This window comes from Delphinus delphis, chromosome 2 (assembly GCF_949987515.2).
Source record: "Delphinus delphis chromosome 2, mDelDel1.2, whole genome shotgun sequence".
NCBI classification, from domain to species: Eukaryota; Metazoa; Chordata; class Mammalia; order Artiodactyla; family Delphinidae; genus Delphinus; species Delphinus delphis.
The window spans coordinates 137,571,908-137,580,307 of NC_082684.1; the positions used below are offsets into that span (position 1 = coordinate 137,571,908).

At 41.7% G+C, this 8,400-nt stretch overlaps 1 non-coding gene across 1 annotated transcript; it reads right to left on the bottom strand.

Moving 5' to 3' along the window:
* Positions 1 to 2,305: 2,305 nt before the first annotated feature.
* On the bottom strand, positions 2,306 to 2,421 carry LOC132421405 (U5 spliceosomal RNA). The gene has a single exon (XR_009518660.1). It is a non-coding gene; the product is annotated as a U5 spliceosomal RNA (small nuclear RNA).
* Between the last annotated feature and the right edge of the window lie 5,979 nt (positions 2,422 to 8,400).

The following is an 8,400-nucleotide window of genomic DNA, read 5'->3' on the forward strand; positions in this document are numbered from 1 at the left end:
CAATAAAATAGTGCTGGTGGATGGTACTAGTGATTCATTCAATAAACATTCAGTGACAACACCAAAAAAAAAAAAAAAAAAGTGATGCTGGTGCCGTGGGACAACTAAGCCCAGGCGCCGCAACTACTCAGTCCATGTGCTCTGGAGCTCGTGCACCACAACTAGAGAGCACGCACAATTACAGAGCCCGTGTGCTGCAATAAGACTTAAAGCAGCCAAATAAATAAATAAATATTAAAAAAAATAAAACCCATTACTCTGATATGAAAATAACCTTTAAAAAAACAAATCAATAGTGCCGGGCAATTGTTATCATTTTGGGGGGGAGATAAAAATGATCCACACCTCACATTCTATACAAAAATTCAGTTCCTGGTGAATCAAGGACTTAAATATGAAAGACATAACTTTAAAAGATATAGAATTGCTTTAATAATTTGAGATAATTATTTATTAAGTAAAACAGTGAAAAAGCACAAATCACAATAAAAAAATTTTAAAGAGATCAATCTGACATTAAAATTTAGACCAGCTCACCAGGAGACACTATAAGAAAAATGGACAGGAGGCTTCCTTGTGTATATCAGTTATACATATACATACATATACATATAGTGTATATGGTTAAGAATCCTCTTGCTACTGTAGGCGGCACGGGTTCCAGCCCTGGTCCGGGAAGATCCTACCTGCCAGGGAGCAATTAGACCCGTGCACCACAACTACTGAGCCTGTGGTCTAGAGCCCGTAAGCTACAACTACTGAGCCCACATGGCACAAACTACTAAAGCTCACGCACCTGGAGCCCGTGGTCCGCCACAAGAGAAGCCACCGCAAGGACAAGGAAGCACACCGCAACGAAGAGTAGCCCTCACTCGCTGCAACTAGAGAAAGCCCGCGCGCAGCAACGCAGACCCAACGCAGCCAAAAATATATAAATTAATAAAAAAAAGAAGAACACTACTGTAAAACAATTTCATGATTACCAGATGAACAAAACTTAAAGTCTGAGCATACCAACGGCCAGTACGGCCGAGAGGCAATGAGAATATGCGTAGACCATTGGAGGAAGTGTAAGCACTATGGGGAAAAATTATTACACCTGCCTGCCCTGAGAACCTGCAACTCCTTTCCACACTCTAGGAACGCACCAGGAGTAACATTATTATTATTTTTAAAGCAGTCTTTATTCTTCTAAAGATTCCCTTTTTTAAACTTCTTTTGACTGCGTCCGTCGAGTCTCCGTCGTGACACGCAGAATCTTCGTTTAAGGGTGCGGAATCTTTCGTTGTTGCAGACGGCATATAGGATCTTACTTCCGTCTCCACCGATCAAACCTGTTTCCCTTGCATTGCAAGGCAGATTTCACTGGACCACCAGTTTAAGTCCCAGAGATAACATTCTTCTAATAACCAAAACTTGGAAGAAGCAAAACAAACTAAGTCATTCTAAATCCATGAAGGAAAAACAAGATCTACGGACTGTGTCTTGTAAGTACACTGTAATTCCACAGAGCTGAGCTGTCCAGTACTACCACCAGCCACAAATACCTCTTGCGCTCTTAAGAAGGTGACTAGTCGTAATTTAAGTGTACTGAACATAACACACGCAACGCATTCCAGAGTCCTCGTAAAACAAAGAACCAAGAAACTGCTTCCCGGGAGATCAGCTCTGTGCTTTGCGACCGCCTGGAGGAGTGGGATAGGGAGGGTGGGAGGGAGGGAGGGAGGGAGACGCAACAGAGAAGAGATATGGGGACATATGTATATGTATAACTGACTCACTTTGTTATAAAGCAGAAACTAACACACCATTGTAAAGCAATTATACGCCAATTAAAAAAAAACTGCTTCCCATTTTTTCACGTTGATTACATGTGTCAACGGTAAATAGATTTACTGGATTAAAACAAAACATGCTTGTCTCTTTTAAATCCACTCCTAAAGAAATGGAAAGTGAGTCTATGAACACCTAACATCACTTAACAGCAACATCAAAAAAAAACCAGTAGGCGCCTCAGGATTATAACCGTTTTCTACCTGTAATGTAAAGATCCGGAATATTTCCATTTAAGTTTGAATTTTCTTCGGAACAATGACAGTTCCAGAAAACGTAAAACGCAAAAGAAAATATTCTAAATCTACAGTGATCAGACCACAATCGAAACTACATTGATTGCTTGGTAACAGTCTCTTTATGAAAGATTACTGTCACCGAAAACTCTCACACAAAGCAAAAAAACAAGACCCGGATATACAGCTTAACACAGACCCCCCCGACTAAGTCTCATTTTTTGACAGCTTTGAGTAGCCTTGCCGAAACAAGGCCTCAAAAAATTAGTTTAAAACTCAGAGTTGTTCCTCTCCACGGAAATCTTTAGTAAAAGGCGAAAGATTTATACGATCTGAAGAGAAACCAGAGTATAACAAATGTTTTTGTAACTCACACCTGGGGTAAGAGAAACTCCTAGAACACTGATAGTGTCTAGTTAACACCAAGATCCAGCGCCTGAACAAAAATTTCTAGACTAGTCTGTAAATAAAGGGTCTAATTTTAGAAAATATAAGTAGAAGATAATTTAAAATTTTGCCATTTTAAACTTGTACTATGTGCAGTGCACTGTGGGTATGCAAATAAGACAAGCCTGCGTCCTTTCCGTTAGGGAAAGATATTAGTATTCACACAGTGCCCCTGCGTCACCACTAGGCGGCGAAGCGGAGGATTGGCAGGCTGGCATCCACACGCCGGACTGATCAGAGACCCAGGTTTTATGTTTTGTACATTTGTACGTCTGAGTTTGATTTCTGTTAAAGACTTTGCAGTTAAATTGGAAAAGAAAAAAATAGCAAGTAAGTAATCGGCACAAAATTCTGGACCGTGGTTTTCTCCCTTTGGTGGAGTGAGGGCATTCGGGAGTTTTAAAATTTGACAATTTCCTTTTTCTTAAAGTGAGTGGTAGGCGCACAGGTGTTTTGTCTGTTTTGCACCGTGCACGTCTGGGATGTACACTCAGAATATTATGCCGTTTGTGAAAAATTCGTAGCGGTGTCCTCTTTAAAATTGCAGCTTGCGGAATTCCCTGGCGGTCCAGTGGTTAGGACTCGGAGCTTTCACTTCCTGGGGGGGGTTCCATCCCTGGTGGGGGAACTAAGATCCCTTAAGCTAAGCGGCAAAAAAAAAAAAAAAAAATGGAGATTGCGCCCTCCGTTCGGTTTCAGGTTTCCTGCCTCCTCATCTGATGCTACTTATGGCGATGAAATCTTGTATTTCAGTTTCAGACCTCGAGTCTCATCCTGTGTTTTTAAAATGAGCTGTACTCTCCTCAGCGGTGCTCAGCTGCTGGGTCGCCCGGCCTACACAGACTCCTTCTTAACTATTGTAGTAACTGAACCATCTTGGGAAAGGAAACTGAAGCTCCTTTTTTTTTTTTCTTCTGGCATCTTGTGTCAGTGTTCCACTTCCCAACTTTGACACCTTCTCTGAGCTGTCATGTTTGTTTGCATTTCTTTTTGCTGGTTCTTTTGCTAACAAGTCGATCACATTTGACATATATTTGATTTAAATTTGTCTAATACATTTTAAAAACAGCTTTTGGGGGGATATAATCCACTTACCATAAAGTTCACCAATTTAACGTGTACAATTCAGTGGTTTTTAGCATAATCACAGAATTGTGCGATCATCAAAGTCTAGTGGGGTTTTTTTAGGTTTTTTTTTAGGTTTTTTTGGCCTTCCCCGCGGGGCATGTGGGATCTTAGTTCCCCCAACAGGGATGGAACCTGCCCCTCCTGCAGTGGAAGCTCAGAGTCTTAACCACTGGACCACCAGGGAAGTCCCCACAGTGTAGTTTTAGAACATCTTCATCAACCCAAAAAGAAACTGTACCCATTAGCAGTTATTCCCCATCTTCCCCATCCCCCAGCCTCTACCAAACACTAACCTGCTTTCTAACCCCAGCCTCTACCAAACACCACCTACTCTGGACATTTCATATAAATGGAAGCATAAAACCTGTGGCTTTTTGTGACTGGCTTCTTTCACTTAGCATAATGTTTGTGAGATTCATTCACACCTACATTTGTTTTGATACTCTTTTGCATTCTTGCTGTATTTCACAGAGTAATGGGGAGTTAAAGACCCATGGAGATGCAGAGGTCCAGCACTACAATGATAGCTATTTACCTCACAGGGCTTGGCCTGGGGCTAAGGCACTGAGGGGACAGGAAAGGAGCAACTCTCTGAAGAGTGTTTCCCTGCTCCGAGATTGTAGGGGACCTTTGGTCTCCTCCATTCTAGAAGGTCCTGGGCAGCTTTCACTGGTTAGAGGACCACAAGGAAGGTTAACTTTTTTTTTTTTAAGTAAAGGAAAGAGCTACTTTTCACAGTGGATATTCAATTAATAGGACTCCTTACTTTTATTTATTTATTAATTAAAGTTTTATTTATTTTTGGCTGCGTTAGGTCTTTATTGCTGCGCGCTGGCTTTCTCTAGTTGCGACGAGTTGGGGCTACTCTCTTGTGGTGCATGGGTTTCTCATTGCGGTGGCTTCTCTTGTTGCAGAGCACGGGCTCTAGGCACACGCGCTTCAGTAGTCGTGGCACGCGGGCACAGTAGTTGTGGCTTGCGGGCTCTAGAGAACAGGCTCAGCACTTGTGGTGCACGGGCTTAGTTGCTCTGCGGCATGTGGGATCTTCGCGGACCAGGGCTCGAACCTGTGGCCCCTGCATTGGCAGGCAGATTCTTAACCGCTGCGCCGCCAGGGAAGTCCCTAGCCTTGCCTGTTCTTGTGGATTGTTCTCTGGTTCCTATTTGTTGTGGCTGGATTCCAGAGGCCACAGCTACAAGTGGCAGGTCTGAGAGTTGGAACGACACCTAACCCTTTCAGATTCTGCAGTGGAGAAGCACGCTTCTGTGGAAGGTGAACTGAGCCTTTAGGTCTCAGCTCTTGTCCCTTGCTCATTTCTGCTGCAACGTCTGTTTGCCACAGGGAGGTGCTGCTTCCCTTTTAGTGTTCAATTCCTGCCACAAGGCCCACCTCTTAAGGACAGGGATTCCAACGTTTTCTCTCAGGCCTCACTGAAAGAATTTTGAAACTATGTTTCTCTTGCACATTTTAAAGATCATATGTACAGTTTTCGTAAGATAACTTACAACATGATATGTTTAAATAGATGCAAAAGATGAATATTGTACATTGTAAATATTGATACTCTAAATTGTTACATCACTTAATTTTTTTTTACATCATTATTGGAGCATAATTGCTTTACAATGTTGTATTAGTTTCTGCTGTATAACAAAGTGAATCAGCTATACATATACATATATCCCCATATCTCCTCCCTCTTGCGTCTCCCTCCCACCCACCCTATCCCACACCTCTAGGTGGACACAAAGCACCGAGCTGATCTCCCTGTGCTATGCGGCTGCTTCCCACTAGCTATCTGTTTTACTTTTGGTAATGTATATATGTCAATGCTACTCTCTCACTTCGTCCCAGCTTAACCTTCTCCCTCCCTGTGTCCTCAAGTCCATTCTCTACATCTGTGTCTTTATTCCTGTTCTGCCCCTGTTACATCACTTTAAATTGTAACCAGTGGAAGATAAATACCCAAGAAATTTGATACCTACCGTTTGTAATTATTTTTTAATAAATAAATTTATTTATTGGCTGCGTTGGGTCTTCGTTGCTGCACACGGGCTTTCTCTAGTTACAGAGAGCGGGGGCTACTCTTCGTTGTGGTGCGCGGGCTTCACATTGCGGTGGCTTCTCTTGTTTCGGAGCACAGGCGCTAAGCATGCGGGCTTCAGTAATTGTGGCTCGTGGGCTCTAGAGCGCAAGCTCAGTAGTTGTGGCACACGGGCTTAGTTGCTCCGCGGCATGTGGGATCTTCCCAGACCAGGGCTTGAACCTATGTCCCCTGCATTGGCAGGCGGATTCTTAACCACTGCACCACCAGTGAAGTCCCTGTAATGTTTTGGGTTTTTTTTTAAGCTTTTGCATAATTCCTTTTGATTCTTGAACTTTTTTTCCCGCTTCCATTTCCCCAAGAATTTAATACAATTACATTTTTATACCTGAAAGTATTTTATTGATCACCCAATCATATTCTTCTATGACAAAACAAGTACATTAATTGAATTTTAAAACTTTTTTCACATCCTTTAATCCTTTCAAATCCTTAAAAATTTTTAAAAATATTTATTATTTAGGCTCTCTGGGTCTTAGTTGCAGCATGTGGGATTTTCGTTGTGGCATGTTTAGTTGCGGCATGTGGACTCTTAGTTGTGGCATGCAGACTCTTAATTGTGGCATGCATGCAGGATCCAGTTCCCCACCCAGTGATCGAACCCGGGCCCCCTGCTTCGGGAGTGTGGATTCTCACCCACTGGACCATCAGGGAAGTCCCTGAACTTAAAATTTTATGCACTAATGTTTTTCTTCTGGATTGACTTATTACAGTTATTAGTACATGCTTGATCAATACAACATAAATATATTACAACTTTTGATAATTATTAAACATAAAAGTGTTGGGACTTCCCTGGTGGTCCAGTGGGTAAGACTCTGCACTCCCAATGCAGGGGCCCCAGGTTCAATCCCTTGTCAGAGAACTAGATCCCGCATGTGTGCCACAACTAAAGATCCCGCACACTGCAACGAAGTTCCCACATGCTGCAACTAATACCCAGAGCAGCCAAAATGAATAAATATTTAAATAAATAAATAAAGTTTCCAAGAGATACTTTCCACCTCTTACATTGTCAGAGAACAACAACAACAACAAAAGTTAAAAAAAAAAGTCATTGTGTTGGAACAGCATTTCTTAATTAGATGGATGCATAGTATTGGGTTGGTAAAAGAGTTAGTTCAGGGTTTTAACATCTTACCGAAAAAGCCGAATGAACTTTTTGGCCAACCCAATACTTATTGCTAGAGAAGACAGAGTTCAGTTTCAATGCTTCCCCCCACCCCCGTTTTTATAGCTGTAACCTGAGAAAGCTTTTCCCCATGAATCAGTAGATGGAAGGGGTTTCAACAGTGTCACTCACTACTGTGACCAAATAGAACTTGGGTCTGCTCGCCCATGCCTCCAGTAATTCCCCTGACACTCGGTTCTGGTGAAGGAAAGTGCAGCATTCATTGCAGGGCGCCAAGAGAGGAATCCAGGTAGTTAAGGCCTGATGGTTTTCAGGAAAATGTTTCTAAAGACAGGGTGCAGGAGAGGGTTGTGGTGTGAGTAATCAGCTGTGGACATTCTTCTGATTGGTTGGTGGTGAATTAATAGGGAATCAACATCATCAATCTTCAGGCGGTTCCAACACAGCTGGGGTCTATGTAGTTGTGGTCAGCATACAGTTAACTTCTTTTTTCTGATGGGGATTTCAGTCTCTGCAAAACAGCTCAAAGAATATAGCTCAGAATATTATCTGTAGACCTTGAGGGGGAACTTAAAAGTCCTTGACTTTGTTTTATAGCTGAACAATTTTTTTGTTTTGCTTGACTGTTTTCCCTTGTTTCTGCATTTTCTCGCTTCTCTGCTTAAGTTTATTATTTGGAACTTCCGGAAGGCCTAGGAGGCTAAAGTTTTTTTTACAAACAGGAAGCAGGCAGAGGACACTGTGTGTGTGTGTGGGGGGTTCTGACTTGGGAAGACCCCATAGTGTCCTGCTTGGTTATACTACCATATAATGAATTTTCAGGTGACAACTGAAGTAAGTCTTCCCTACACTCTGTTGAACGAAAAGATTTGGAATTCTTTTATTTTTATTTGTTTATTTTGGTTGCATGGGTTCGAAGTGGCAGCCTGCAGGCTCCTACACTGGAAAATGGATTTTTTACCACTAGACCACCAGAGAAGTCCCACTCAATGATTACTTATATTATCCAGACACAGAACATACAACGTTTTAGAAAAACCTATTTGATTAAGTAAACTGTGTTATTAATATCAATTTCACCTGTTTCTCTTTTATCAAGCTTCTTCTTTAAAAAATGATAATTTTCCCTTTTACTTCAGTATTTATTTAGGCTGTACTGGGTTTTAGTTGCAGAATGTGGGCTTTTTAGGGATTCTTAGTTGTGGCATGTATGCATACAGAATCTAGTTGGATTGAAACTCGGTATTCTGTACGGGGACCAGGAAGTTTTATCCACTGGAACACCAGGAAAGCCCCAATCTAGCTTTTATTTGCATATCATCTGCAAAATATGTAACTCTGTAACCACCCCCAGAGATTAAAGAACAGAAAAAAACTACAAACACCTCGTGGAACACAAGTATCTAGAAAATTAATTTCACTTCAACAGACCCACATATATAGCCAGACAAAAACTTGCAAGTAATTTTGCTCTTAAAAGCAAAAAAGTATTACTTCTTCTGTTTTCACCACAGTTAGGC